This window comes from Triticum aestivum, unplaced genomic scaffold (assembly GCF_018294505.1).
Source record: "Triticum aestivum cultivar Chinese Spring unplaced genomic scaffold, IWGSC CS RefSeq v2.1 scaffold98769, whole genome shotgun sequence".
NCBI classification, from domain to species: domain Eukaryota; kingdom Viridiplantae; phylum Streptophyta; class Magnoliopsida; order Poales; family Poaceae; genus Triticum; species Triticum aestivum.
The window spans coordinates 142,798-158,805 of record NW_025228110.1 but is presented as its reverse complement, the minus strand read 5'-3'; the positions used below and the strand labels follow the sequence as shown (position 1 = coordinate 158,805).

The 16,008-nt window shown below is 45.3% G+C and overlaps 2 pseudogenes; both read right to left on the bottom strand.

Moving 5' to 3' along the window:
- Positions 1-210, bottom strand: part of LOC123173023 (uncharacterized) — a 12,553-nt pseudogene extending 12,343 nt beyond the window's left edge.
- A 10,465-nt stretch (positions 211-10,675) lies between these two features.
- Positions 10,676-13,384, bottom strand: LOC123173022 (uncharacterized; annotated as a pseudogene).
- Positions 13,385-16,008: the final 2,624 nt, after the last annotated feature.

Genomic DNA, 16,008 nt, shown 5'->3' with positions numbered 1-16,008 from the left:
CGTTGCTCTGCAGGTCGTTGGGTGACCGGACCTTGCCGATGTGGCCCTCCCCGACGACCTTCTCTTCGCCCGGTTGGCTGGCATGGATCTCGCCACGGCTACCCTAAGCTTCTCTGCCTCGAGCTCGATGGTCAGCCACCATGGATCCACCAGCTGGAGGGTCACGCGACCCAGCCGTCCTCCCATGCTGCAGCGGCTAGAAGGCGACATGGCTCTTTGTACACGAAGAGTGGAGTTCAGTCAAGTACTCCCTCCATCCCATAATATAAGAACGTTTTTAACACTAGCATAGTGTCAAAAACATTCTTATATTCTGGGCAGAGGGAGTATATACTTGGCCTCTACTGCTGATCCATGTACATGGAGAAGAACAGACAACCGCTCATTCATGCTTCGTTCCACTCCTTTGCGCTACATTACTGGAGGTGACATTTTCCAATCTCTCTATATTGTAACACGCCTGCTGCCTGCACAGTTAATGGATTTTCTTAAAATTTATCGCTGGTTAGTGCTTTGTTGCAATTGTTCACCCGGGATTCTTATATACTTAGCTTTGATATTCCATTTTTTCTGGCACATAGAAATAAGAGTATTGTCCAGGTTAGGGATTCAATTGAGGAAAAAGCGAGCAAGTAATTTTTTATTGCAAGAAATACAATTTAAGCTATTGATGTTTCTTCCGTATCAGTTATTGCATTATATTAGACTGTCCATCTTCTCATTTTCATTGCCACGCTATTAAATTTTGATATGCCTTTTTTTCATTCCAAATTAAATCAACATCTATGGAATTTATATGATAACTACTTTGTTCTCTATGTTTCCGTCTACTCAGGAAAGAAGAAATGTCCGAAGAATGACCAATGCGGGTTATTACATGATTTGGATGTATGGTTAATTATACACTTACATTTTTTAGTTTGTCCCGCTCATGGACACTGCTTTATTGATCATTGACTTATGGATTTTTGCTGCATGTAGGTGCAATGTTTTTGAAAGTAAAGGTTTCAAGCATGGTTCACTTTTAACTGGCGGTAATGCTCTCGACAGTCATATCCTGATATGAGATTGCTATCTTTTAAATTTAACTTATGTTTCTTTATGATTGCCCTCTCACCCCTTTTGCATTTGGATGTCAAAACTTTGTGCGTTGTTCATTTCAGTTATGCGACTACTTTTCTTATGGATCTTAGATGAACTCAAGGGCTATTGTTTCGAACAAAGTTGGTTACTTGTTTCTTTGGAAATTATGTTGTTGCATAGTATCATACCTGCTCCAAAGGAACGAAGGTAGTATGGTAGTATAAGTAAATAGGGTTGTATTATTTTTCCCTTTTATCCGCTTGATAATTACGATAGAATTATTGCATGAAGCTGCGTGCGCATACAATATGTAACCAAATTCACTAGATTCAAGCCTTGCTTCTTCACTTGGAAGCAAGTCTTCATCTTCGGAAGGGATTATCCGCGGTGCCTAGGAAATTCAAAGGACATTTTAATGGTCCGTTAACTAAACAGATGGTGATCCAGAAAAAATATATGAGGTTGATACTAGCCATAATAAGTGCATAACAAGCCTACATGTTGTCTACATTTTTGCAGATCTCGCTATCCTTGTTTAACTCAATGGAATCAGATAATTTTGTTGTGTTCCCTAACAAGTCCTTGTAGATGTGCAGCTTCCCCCTCTGATCATCTCCTTAGGGTCTCTCTTTAATCCTAGAGCCAGGCAACAAGAATGGTTGGTTTTAAGTACAACATGTATCTATTTATTCATTATTGATTTATTGTTTTCGGGGAATTGTTTTGCCCCTGACCATATCATTGTTACTTTGCCTGCATTAGATCATGAGTATGACAATGATGAATTTTATGTAAGGAGCATTTACATCTATGCCCCTTAACTCGAACCCACTACTCACTTTTGCCCCTAATTTTTAGGTATGCTCAGTTTTGCCCCTCCGCCGTTAGTTTCACTTATATAAATGACCTTCTATGCCGTTACCGTCAGGTTAAAGAGCTTTGACCGTCCTGAAAAAATAGCAAAAAAAGACAAAAAAATTAAAACTTTGTGGGATCGAAGATACTCATGTCTGCAAGCTGTGTATAAATTTTCATGCCGTTCGGACACCATGGGAGCTCGTGGCAAAGGAAAACATAATGTTTGTACGCATGTGAACAGTAAATTCGAAAAAATAGAAAAATAATAAAAGATATGAAATTTTGTGGGACTGAAGCTACTCAGGTGCAAGATGTGTGCTCATTTTTGTTGTGCTTGGACATCGTAGGAGCTCGTGGAGAAAAAAAACAAAATTTAGCTAAAAAATACTTTGTAAAAATGCACTATTTTTTTCTCTAGAGCGCCTCATACGCTCATTTGATCACCAAAACTTGCAAGCACCTTGTGCACTCAAGCCTCTTTGAAGCCAAAAAAAATCATTTTTTTATTTTGTTGCTACTTTTTGAATTTACTGTTCATAGGCATAAATTAATTTTGTTTTCCTTTGCCACGAGCTCCCGGAGTGTCCAACCAACACAAAAACTTGCACGCGCCTTGCGGACATGACTATCATTGATCCTACAAAACTTCTGATTTTTTTGGTTTTTTTGCTATTTTTTCTGAATGGTCAAAATCCTTTGACATGACGCAAAAGATTTGTCATTTTCATTGATTAAGAAGAAGAGAGTTGCCCGGTTAATTAGATGAAAAGCAAAAACCTAGATACAAACCCCACACGGGGCACACGCGAACGACTTGGCCACAACAACACCAAACAGTCGACCACAACGTCGAGGACATGGCAGCTCCGATTTTGCTGACGAGCATCACAGGAGAAAGTTGCAAGCCTCGCACCGACCTAGTCTAGCGCAACATCCGGAGAGCACCGTCCGCTGAAAACCGCCCTCATGGAGTCATCATTGCCGCAGTGGCCTCGCCTTCCGCAGCCCCGACTTCTCTGTCACAACTAGAAACCAGCATGGGCACACCCATAAGCGCGCCCGACTATCGACAGTAGAAGGACAAGCTGCGACTCGGATCTGCTCGCCACCATCGTCGTTGCCACACGCGTCGCAACGCCACACCAACCTCACCGGCGGTCAGGCACCTGCCGACCGCGATGCCGTGCACGTCCAGCCCGTAGGAAGCACAAATGGGACCAAGATCTTCTAGACGGTGCCCCAAAGAAGGAATACGACATTAGAGACGACGTCGCCGCCTGATCCAACCAGGAACTTGACTTTCGCCCCGAGATCTTGACCCGAGAGTTGAGGATGCGCAAATCACCACGACGGCGCCTCCAAGGAAGAATGCGACGCCCACGGGCGTCGCCGCTGCCGGCCAGCAAGCACGGGCCAAGCTTTCGCCCGAATCAATAGCACCATCACTCTCGCGCGTCCGACCAACGCCAACCCGCACACCCTTGCACAACAACCACGCCATCGCCACGCAGAGACCACCACCACGCCTCGCCGACGAGACAGAAGAGACGAGCCTCCCTCCACCAAGCACACTACGCCCGCCACGTCGCCCACACGAACTCCACGACAGCGGATACATCAACCGCCGTCCCGAGGCCGCCGCCCCGGAGTCCAACCCTCGAGCAGATCCGCATCACCCAAGGCGGCCACAAGAGTAGGGATGGGAGGGCTGCCACCCCTCACCAACCATGCCAGCCAGATCTGGAGGCCCAGCAGGTAGCCGCCACCGCAACACCTTCAGCAAAAAGACCGCCGGAGACGAATCCCACGGCCAGAGCCGGGACGCGCAACACTAAGACGAGAGGGGGGTTGTCACCACGCCCCGTCACGCCAGCCATAACTGTCGGACCGAATCCCGCACAGCCTGACGGAGCTACAACATCAATCTGGCTACCGCCACCACGAGCACGCCAAATCCAATCCACACATGCGTCGCCATCTCTGCCGCGCAGCTCCTCGTGCCACTCGGACGCCCCACGACCAGCGCCGAAATAAGTCCAGAAATAATGTGAGCACCAAGACTTGAACCCTGAGGATACCACTGTCACTCTAAGCATACAATCATAAGTTTGATTTGTTCGCTCGCGTCGAGACGGGAGGTCGTAGGTTCAAAGCACTATTGTAAAAAAATACACAGTAATGGACGCTTGAAGGGCAAAATAGGAATCGCCCGAAGCGGTCGAGATTTTTTTTTTTGGAGACATTGAGCGGTCGAGAAAGTTGTGAGCGGCACACGCGCAGCCACGGCGCGGCGGGCCCAGGCCGGGCTGAGATTGCCTAGGCTGGGCCACTTTGGGCTATCGAACCATACAATAAGAACCCTAAACCAAGACGCCCCCAACCCTTCCCCGTCATCCATAAGTCACCTCGGCGGCGGCGGCGGCCGCGTCTGCTACACCTTCTCCACCGGCAGGTCAGCTCAGGTCAGATTCATCACTCTCCTAACTAAATTCGCCGCACGGATGCTCTCAATTCGTTTAGCTGGCCTTGGGTGGCCTTAGCCATGGGAGCATTCCCCAGCACAACCTGTTACTCCCTTTTTTTTGGTATAAATTACTGGCCGGTTGTTCCATTTCATTCATTACTTATCTGACAATGAGTACAGGAAGATGTCCCTCTGTGCACTGTGAATTCATTTATGACTCTGGGAAAAAAAATCTTTGAGCTGAAAATCTTATTTTTGTCCCTTTACATTTATTACTTGGTGGTCATTGTCCAAGAGTACGTTGATTAGTGTGCTCTTAACTTATTTTTGACCGTGTGTGTGTGTGACTAAATTCACTCTGTTTTAGATGTCAACAACCAGGAAGAGACCTTCTCCCAGTTCTGCAGTTGGACAGAGCAAAAAGCCATCTGGAAAGGCTCCCCTGCCCACGAATCACCTCCCAGACGATGATCCCAAAGATACCCTTCGGTGTGAGGCTTTAGATGGTAAAACCATGGTTTCAGAATTTGTGGTACAGTACTACGCACAGAAGTATGGTCAGGTAATGTGCATTAGTAATCATTCTATACCAATATGTTGTAATTCTCAAATTTAATTTTGTCTAATTCTTCCAACTGCAGCCTACATGAAGTTACTAACATATGTTCTAATTCTGAAATTTAATTTTGCAGTCTCTTTTCCTGGATCCAAATAAGAAAGGCGGCTATGTTGATGTGAGATTTGCAGACCATGATCAAGCACTATTAGTTGTAGAACGACGTGAGGAGTATCCATTCAAAGTGACTTGGACACGTACCGTTGATAGATCGCAGATGATTAGTAAGTCTGTCATTTCTCAATACGATGCAAAATAGCACTGTTAGTTGCATGATTTCTGCTCAATGTATGGCTTGATGCTGGTAGCAAACGGATACATAGGTACTCCCTCGTTTAAATCACTACTTTAGTGATCTACACGCTCTTATATTTCTTTACGGAGGGAGTGCATCAGACATTTCATGTTTTGCGTTGCTGTGTTAGTAACTTAATGTAGCATATTCCATGCAATATTTGTTCCATCTTATTTTTGAACACTGGTAGATTATGCTCATCTTGATATATCATTTCAGCACAGGGTAGAATTCTTTGTTAAATTTTGAATTTTGTTGAACTCTAGTATGGTCAGCAGATTTTTATGAAGTCTGAGGCGTCTTTCAGTGTACGATGCCATATTTATTTTATTTCTAAGGCACAACTGAGTGAAATCATATACGTTAGGGGCTCTATATATTGTGAAAATGCACCTTATTTAAGTTACAGGTTCTTTCTATAACTTCATGTCATGTTCCTTTTTTTTTTGTCTGCTCATGCATGTGGATGGTACATTCTTCATGAAGATGACCAGCTCAAGTTCCATGTTATCCATCTTACTGTCATTTGCTATGCAGAAATGTGTGTAGATGCATAGACTACTATATTGGGTTGGCTTCTATTGTGATTTGCTATGCAGAAATGTGTGTAGATGCATAGACTAGTATATTCGGTTGGCTTCTATTGTGATTTGCTATGCAGAAATGTGTGTAGATGCATAGACTACTCTCAGCCCTCCTATGAAAAAAGGGTTGTCTTTGTAGTTTCCCTCTTCTCTCCCACTAGCGGTGCATGCGGTGGTTTAGCCTTCCTTTTGGGTTGGACCTGAGAGTAGGAGTTGGACGTGGTTGGTTCTTTTGCGATGTTGAATGCTTTGAATCTTTTGTTCCGTTATCTGACCATAGTGGAATCCGATCCAAGATTTATGGAACAAAAATTTAACACCTGTTTTGTCATGTTTCAAATGCACCTCTAAGCTGCAGTATCAAGTCATGAAATGAATCCCTGGCACAAGAACTTCAATCCTTCACAATAAGAGGCACTAACCCCCTGAACTACAAGGAAAAGTTGAAATCCCTGCAAAGAAACTCAGAAATTGAAGAACTGAAGGCCATGTTGCCTTAGTGTTGATGCTTATAGCTGTTTGTTTCCTAAAAATCTTCTGTTTATAACTCTTTGTTTCCTGAAATATTTTGTTTCTCTCCTTGCCGCAAGTGTTGCTTGAGACGATACTCCAAATCGAATTTAGAAGCATTTTTCACTTACCATTTAAAATGACACAGAAAGAAATTTTAGTGACCAAGATTTTATCCATTATGTACATGAAAATTTTCAACTTTGTAGTTGAAAATTTTCAACCGTTAGTAATATCACCATCACACTCAAAATAGTCTGTTGAATCTGGATACACAAGCTTCCTTGCGGATCCCTTTCCATGGAAGCAACGGCCTGTCACCAAAACCAGAATTGATTATGTATCAGTCACAAGAAAACAGCTCCGGCAGTGATTCTTCCAAGTGAAATGTTTGGCAAAGGGCAAACCATGTCTATTTTGCATTAGTTCCACTGACCACACCATAAAACAATGACAGTTTTAACTTTTAAGCAACAATGCTTGACACAATAAAGGTTACTAGAGAAAGTGTATCCCAAAAACATCTTAAGATGCTGAAATTTTCTACACGCAATCAGCAGCAAAGCTGCAAAAACACACAAATGTTTTAATTTATATCGAAACTGCTACATATATTGAAGTAGTATTAATCGATAGCTTAGCCTATATGGTGTATAGCAAGATTCAGAGGCATACACACAAGGAATATGTAACCGAATTAGCTAGGCCAGATAACGTGATCTCAGCTGCAGGCACAAGCCATTTTATTAACTTAAGGACAACAAGAGAGTTAACTTGATCGCAGCAAGCATAAGGCTTTTTGACAAAGCATAAGGCCTTTCCTATGATTGGACGAAACAAGCAAGCATCGTTGGTTGCAGAAAAACAAGAATAAGCATCTTATATAAGATCAAAAGACGAAAAGGTCGCAAAAGAAATCATAAGGCTTTTCGACAAGGGAAATGATTAACATCAACCGACGGATTATCACGCTCGCGTCCGCCGTCCTGGTTGCGCGACACGTGGCCTACTGGACTACCCACGTTTCTCTCCCTAATCTTATCTCTTTCTCAACCATTTCCCCTTGCGCAGAAACACCCGCCTCAGCCACCATCATCTCCTTCAACAACGCTCGCCCCACCATCTCAAGCTCCTGCAGCAACGCCAGCCTCGGCCATGCCCGTGACCACCTCAAGCTGTCGCAGCAACGCCCGGCTCGGCCGTGGCTCTTCCTGCCGTCAAAACCATCTCCTTCATGTCATGGTCTGTATTTGCAAAAAAGTTCTCCAACATGAACTCTGTTGCAAAAAATTCTGCAACATGACCCTTGTTGCAAAAGGATTTTTGCAGTCGATATCTAAAATTTCTGCAACAAGACCTTTGTTATGAAAAATTGCTGCAACAAGACCTTTATTACAAAAAATAAATAAATAAATTATGCAACAAGACCTTTGTTGCGAAAAATTTGTTCAACAAGACCCTTGTTGCAAAAATAAATAAATATGCAACAGGACTTTTGTTGCAAAAAAAAAGACCTCTATTGTAAAAAATAAAGAAGTACATGCTCGGGTGATTGCAACAAGCTAGCTGTTGCGGAGGGCCTTCTACGACGCCCCTCCAAAGAGATGGCTGCTTTCGGAGTACTCCTAGATCGGACATCCGTTAACGTTACATCCAATGGTCAGCAAGCCGGCATCTTTTCTAATTATCTGCCAGCCGACGCATAGCGTCGCCCATATATTTAGAGCAACTACAATAAGCTTATGTAAGCGGGCTATATGAGTTAAAATGCTACTCCCTCCATCCATTTTTATAAGACCTTTTAGACATTTATAAGACAACACCTAAAACAGTTCAATTTCAGTTGTCTTAAACGACTTACAAAAGTGAACAGAGGGAGTATATTTCTGCTAACATGGAGAAGAGAGAAGAGGAACCAGCTACAGAATAAGAGCCAACTGCAACACATGCTCCTAGGCACTATGTGAAAGTGGTATGTGAGCCATACATTAATAAAGTAGGACATCTTAACATCTAACTATTGTACGTGCCGGCTATAACCTTGGCTATAGATGACATGTCAACATCATATAGCCATCAACTGGTTGTACTATTAACCATGCTCTTACCCGGATGAGGTGGTAGACTCTATTCCGGGTCGCATGGAAAGGTGGTAGACTCTGTTCCCGGCCACATAGTTAGGGCCTGTTTGGACTATCCCGCTCTTGAAAATTCAGCTCCTCTAAAAAGATGCAAGCTAAACGAGTAGCTTTATGATGTTCTGTTAAAAAAACACTAGAATATGAGGTATAAGTTCTTGCTTTCGTGAAGTTCTTCAGAGCATGCTTCAAGAACACTCTAAGTTGAAAAGCCCTCATGAGTTGATGAAAAATCACCCACCGCTACCATTGGTAAGTGGATATTATTCGTTTTTTCCCACATCACGCAGCCCCTAACACATCTTACCCGTTCTTGAAGCTGGGGCTAGCTGGAAACCAAACATGATAAACTGCTCTATGATGGAGCTGCAACTCCTGGATGGAACTGCTCTAAAGTGGATTTGGTCGAGTGTACCTGATTTTGATTAAGTGGAGCAGTCCCAAACATACCCTTAATAACACCGTGTCCTTATTAAGTCAGAATCATAGGCCATTGATTCCTTGGAGACGAGTGACGACAGAGGAAGGTAGAAATCACCATAGAATGGTACGGATATATATTTGAAGCTAAATGCATGGGTGAGTACTTTAGTAAATTGTTTACAGTGGAAGTACCGACCCAGAATGTGGAAGTTGGAGCAAGGTGCCAAGGAAAGTAACCCAGCATGAACGAATGCTAAACGTACGACAAAATCTATCTGAACCTTGTACGGCAAATAATACGATAGTTACCATATTCGTGATTCTCTCGATTCGCGATACGGGTCTTGATTCAAGATTCACCACTTCCAGTGAATCTAATTCAATAGGAAGTATACATCTCTGATTCACGAACTGGGCATAGGGTTCGTTAATCGGTTCAATGGGATTCGTGATTAGGTTTTGTGAATCAAAGATGACATATCTTTTTTTGAGTTGGAAAGATGAAGTATATTTGTTTTTTTTAACACAAGATGAATTATATTTGTAAGAATAAAAGATGGGAAACTCTCTGGTTCAACCGACCGATTTCCACCCCATTATCCGCCCCTTGTTCCACGCGACGCGTATCTTGCATTGGGGCCACCAACCACTATAGCAAGCGGTTCCTTTTTCTCGTCATCTCTGATATGCAAGGGAATGGATAAGATGGTCACAAGCGCCTTGGCGTAGGCGTTGATGTATTCGCAGATGCAAGGTAGCCATAGACGAGATCGGGCACCGGTGTCACTGCCATGGCCAGTCGACGTCTACTGGGCAGCCGTAGACGAGGTCAGCCGCGGACGCCGCCTGCAGCGCAGCCATAGATGAGTTCGGGCGAGGGTGCCGCTATGGTGTCAGCTGCCGCCGACGGTCGGCGCCTGCTGGGCAGTCGTGCCTCCGCTGACCTCCTTTGTGTCGTCCCCGACCATCACCGGCCGCCTCCCTATTGCAATTGCAATGCCGAAGTTGCAAGCGACGAGGACGAACAATAGTTGTGTTCCTACCACATGAATCAGTAACATGTGGGGATGTTTTTGCACACCATCTTCATTGCAAAATTTTCTGCAACATTACCTGTGTTGCAATTTTTTTCCCGCAACATCATTTATGCTGCAAAAAAAACAAAACAACAAAAAATTATGTGACATTACCTATGTTACAAAAGTCTTTCCGCAGCATCACCTATGTTGCAAAAAAGCGAAGCCCAAAAATATTTCTGCAACATGACATATGTTACAAATGTTTTCTGCAACACAACTTCTATTACAATTTTTTTACAATAGTATCCGTGTTGCAAATATTTCCACAGCATCACCTATGATCTTTGTTGTAGAAAATATTCTATAACAAACTCTATTGCAAAAAAATCTACAGACGTTTCTGCAACATGTTCTGTGTTGCAGAATATTCTACAACATAATCTTTGCCGAAAAGGTTAAAATGCCCGTCAGACATTTGATGACGTTAGTGTGAGGTTTTTTTTTTTCATTTCTGCAACAAGCCTCTTGTTGCCAAGGGAACGAGCGCACACTGCTACGTTTGTTGCAACGGGGCAAGAGCAAAGTTATTTTTTTCTATAACAGAGATCTTGTTTCTGAAACACATGCCTTGTTTTAGAAAAAATAAGGTTCGGTAGGACGCAACAAGACTCTTGTTGCAAAGCGCCGAGCGCAACACAAGCTTTGTTGCAAAGGTTGATGCACGCTCACTGAAAGAAGATCAGATGGTTGGCTAGCTCACGATCCTACGGCTACTAAGGCGGCGGATGTTTTCTAAACATCACCCGGCAGACGCGTAGCTGCCCCCTTTCGACAAAGCAGGGGGGGGGGGGAGTCTCCTCTTTAATTCTCAAAACCTGCATTTTTTTTCAAACTGAGCCAAAACTTTTGCCTGATTGATAAATTAAGAAGAGAATTGCTCAGTTAATTTATGAAAAACCGGACGAAAACCAAAAACCTGCGTATATAGGTGCTCAAGGAACGGGGACTTAGTGGTGTGCGTGAAGAGTAGAGGGCAGCAGAAATTTGGTTCTGTCTTCTGATAAGGAAACGAACAATTGACTTGGGCGAAGAAAAACTGGTTATGGGCCCCTGATTCGGGAGCAGCCACAAAGTTAACGTGGCAGCATTCCCTGCCCAAGGATTCCGAAGTGGACTCCACGCCACAGATAACACTCGTTGCATACTTTGGTTCCTAAAACAAGCAGCAACAAAGGTCAACTGATATAGAAATGTATGGAATATATATGTACTACGTATGTACCAAATAAATAATGATGAACACAAACAAATTAAAGCCAGGTTGATGTACCCAAGGATGCTCCGATGCATATTTTTGCAGCGCTTGTGCGACCCCAGAGCGAATGTATAACTTCATCTTCCTATACCATGATCTCTTTTCTAGAAGAATCACCTTAGCCTCCGTGCAAAGTTCGGCCTCCTCATCGCGAGGTTCGGGAGCCAACGGTGGTGTGATGTCTCGGAGAATGTGCTCTATTTGATCGAGAGATTCACGTGATATCACATCATTGGTACCAGTGGTCAGCAAGTTTTGTAGGTCAAGCAACACGCCGGGTGTCAGGAACGACGTGAGGAATGATCCTAATGCAGCGGGCCATGGATGTCGACCCGCTGCGGCTGCGGCAACAAACTGTTGTAGTGTGTGCGTCTCCTTGGACAAGTCACATTGTTTGCAGCAGAGGTGCTCTATCACCCACTGCATGGATGATCCAGACTCAGGGTTTGCACGAACGGTGGCGATGAGGCCTTCCAAGGACCGGACCTCCATGCGAAGCAAGGAGAGGGTGTCGAGGATGTCGTACACCTGGATCTCAGTGTCTGCGTGTGGGAGCGGGCACACTATGTTGTACCAAATGGAGTTGAGGATGATGATGGAGATGGGGTCCATGGGGCCATAGCAGTGGGCTGGCGAACATGATGTCGCGGATGAGCCTAAGCCCTGCAGAGGGTAGCATGGTGACGGCTTTGATATAGAAGGTGTGGATCATGGCGTGGAGCCTCGTCTTGAGAGACTGGGTGTACTCGCAGGCATCACCGCCACAGTTGTCCAATAACCCACGCCTATGAGATGTTTTCACGGCCTTTGCCAGACATGCTGATATCATGGATCTCTTGTTTTCATGAGACCGCAAGGACACGAAGTGGTCGCCATGCCGCTCGACATTGATGGTGACCATGTCGAAGCCGTCCATGGAGCTCGTGCTTTTGGAAACCTCAAATGTTCCTTCACTGGGCTTGAGGTTCCGGTAGTAGACGACTACCCCCCCTCCCGCCCGGCAGCAAATTCACCTGGAGGTCGAGGGGGCCGTCGTCCTGGTACCGCAGCAAATCCATGTTTGTGTTAACATTATGAACGGTGAGCTTCGGCCCTCCCGGCTTTAGGAAGGGGGCGGTGGCGAGGAGTCGTTGACGTGGCAAAGGTGACACTTGGAGCCGCACAAGGACGTCAGGCGCGGAATGGCACACATGCATCGCCGCACACCTGAGCGCGGCCTGAGTCCTCTCGGAGGCAGGGCCAGGGAGCACGAGCTCCGCAGCGTATAGATCATGCTCGACGAGCAGGACGGGGCGGGCGCGGTCGGCGCCCGCCCAGTGGAGGTAGCGGGTGGCCTGTTCTTCGGTGATGCATCCGAAGTAGCTCGTCATCAACCTGACGAGAGCCTGGCAGGACGCCTGAGCAACTCTGCGCCAGGTAACCCTGCGGACGACAAGCTATCCTTGGGCTGCCCCATGCCGGCGAGCCTCTTGGACCTCCTGATCCTCTTGGCGGGCGGCTCCTCCTTTGGCCGGAAGTCGTCGCGCGGGAGGAGGGCGAGGGTGCTGAGGATGATGTTGGAGACGGGGTCCAGGAGGCCGAGGGACAGGCTGCCGTCGCGCATGGTTTCGTATAGTTGATCCGCGACGGCGTCCGACATGTCTTGGACGGGCAGCCGGTCGAACGCCTCCTCGTAGAAGTCGGGGATGAGGTCGAGGAGGTCGGCCTTGAAGTTGAAGTTAGGGGGGGGGCCGTCGCACTCACCGGGCGGCCTTGAAGTTGAAGTTATGGGGTTCGTCGCGCTCGCCGCTGTACAGGCAGGAGAAGAGACCCCTGCGGCTGGACCTTGTTGGGCGGCATGATGCGACTGCGATTGATGCGGCGATTCGGCCGGGTCGGCTGGATATATATAGGGCTCAGGGTGGCCCGTTTGGGATCGATAACACTGCCGTTCCGATCCGGATTTAGCTCGGTCTGACCGAGCGGACCGAGAACTGCCGCCGGCGCAGGCGCTGGTTTCCTCTTCAAGAGATAGAAGAAGAGTAGAGGAAGTGGCACCAGCTCGTGGACGATGCTCGACTCCTTCGCGTCGCCGTCCATGTCCACGGCAAGACGTAGAAGAAGAGGAATCGCACGGGGATAGTGGCCGCCTGTGTCCATCATTTCATGGGCAGTTATACCAAACTAAAACCAGTTAAGGCTAATTGCGTGGAATTTATCCCTGCATGGCCGCATATCTCTCTTGCTTTTTCTTCCTCGCATGCAGGTTAAGTAATGGAAAGAAGATAGAATAAGGGTCTGTCTAGGATACATCTAGATGTGACATAGTTATGTCACATGTAAGTTGATGTTCACTCTGTTTGTGGTCTATTTTTTCCTAGTTTTTTTTTTGTTTCTTGTTGCTACATTATATTCTTGTGGGAGCTTAGATGTGATATTCTTAAATAACATCTAGATGTGAATTTGACAAACTGATAGAATAATTGCGGGAACAATATTGGAATGAGAGCGCTTTTATTCTTTTTCTGGCGCGTGTAAATTGCTCTGTTGTAACGGCAAGAAAGTGTTTCCTTAGAAGAGGACTCGAACTGTTTTTCTTCCTTTTATTCTGTTGGAAGTGGAACCGCGAGAAAGTGTTTTCCTAGAAGACATATTTTAGTGTGTTTGTTAATTCGTTTACTACTCCCTTTGTCCCATAATATAAAAACGTTTTTGATACTAGTGTAGTGTAAAAACGTTCTTATATTATGGGACGCAGGGAGTAGTTCGTATGTAGTCTATATTAAAATAGTTCATCCATTTTAGTCAGTATATAGTTCATATTAAAATATACAAAACATCTTATATTTGTAAACGGACGAAAGTACTTCTTATGAAGATTGCAAGCTAACCTCTTTATCCAAATGTATTGCGCAAGGAAAAAACCAGATAGAAAGTAAAAAAGAAAAAGGAAAAACCAGATAAAATCGATGACACTGAGGAAAGTAACAAAGAAAACCGAAAAAAGAGAAAGAAGTAAAAGGACAAAAAAGAGAAAAAACCGAAAAAAACCTGATGCAAAATAGTGAATGTCCCGATAATAAAACCACAGGAGAAAAAACTCATGTGCAGTACAATATTGCGCAACTCCAGAGATCTTCAAAGCACGACGGTCCCCCGGGATATAGACCACTCGGTAACACCCAAGGTAAGGACGGACTTGGCCTCCTCTGCGGCACAAGTTGGCTTCTGTTTCCAAGGCCAAATACCGTCTGTGGATTTGGTTCTAAAGCTAAAAATTAAAAAACTCCTCTCCAAGACACTAGCACCATAAACCAAGCGTTACTACAATACATTAAACCGAGTGTAACCACATTGGTGTCTGGGCACGACGAACTTTGGCAACGGTGCATACTCAGGGAGAATACTTTTATCTTGAAATTTAGTGAGAGATCATCTTATAATGCTACCGTCAATCAAAGCAATATAAGATGCATAAAAGATAAACATCACATGCAATCAATATAAGTGATATGATACGGCCATCATCATCTTGTGCTTGTGATCACCATCTCTGAAGCACCGCCATGATCACCATCGTCACCGGCGCGACACCTTGATCTCCATCGTAGCATCGTTGTCGTCTCGCCAATCTTATGCTTCTACGACTATCGCTACCGCTTAGTGATAAAGTAGAGCATTATAGGGCGATTGCATTGCATACAATAAAGCGACAACCATATGGCTCCTGCCAGTTGCCGATAACTTGGTTACAAAACATGATCATCTCATACAATAAAATTTAGCATCATGTCTTGACCATATCACATCACAACATGCCCTGCAAAAACAAGTTAGACGTCCTCTACTTTGTTGTTGCAAGTTTTACGTGACTGCTACGGGCTTAGCAAGATCTGTTCTTACCTACGCATCAAAACCACAATGATAGTTCGTCAAGTTAGTGTTGTTTTAACCTTCGCAAGGACCGGGCGTAGCCACACTCGGTTCAAGTAAAGTTGGAGAAACTAACACCCGCTAGTCACCTGTGTGCATAGCACGGCGGTAAAACCAGTCTCGCGTAAGCGTAAGCGTAATGTCGGTCCGGGCCGCTTCATTCAACAATATCGCCGAACCAAAGTATGACATGCTGGTAAGCAGTATCACTTATATCGCCCACAACTCACTTGTGTTCTACTCGTGCATATGACATCTATGCATAAAACCAGGCTTGGATGCCACTGTTGGGAACGTGGTAATTTCAAAAAAAAATCCTACACACACGCAAGATCATGGTGATGCATAGCAACGAGAGGGGAGAGTGTTGTCCACGTACCCTCGTAGACCGAAAGCGGAAGCGTTAGCACAACGCGGTTGATGTAGTCGTACGTCTTCATGATCCGACCGATCAAGTACCGAACGCACGGCACCTCCGAGTTCAGCACACGTTCAGCCCGATGACGTCCCTCGAACTCCGATCCAGCCGAGTGTTGAGGGAGAATTTCGTCAGCACGACGGCGTGGTGACGACGATGATGTTCTACCGATGCAGGGCTTCGCCTAAGCACCGCTACAGTATTATCGAGGTGGACTATGGTGGAGGGGGGCACCGCACACGGCTAAGAGATCAATGATCAATTGTTGTGTCTATGGGGTGCCCCCTGCCCCCGTATATAAAGGAGCAACGGGGTGCGGCCAGCCATAGGAGGAGGCGCGTCGGAGGAGTCCTACTCCCACCGGAAGTAGGAC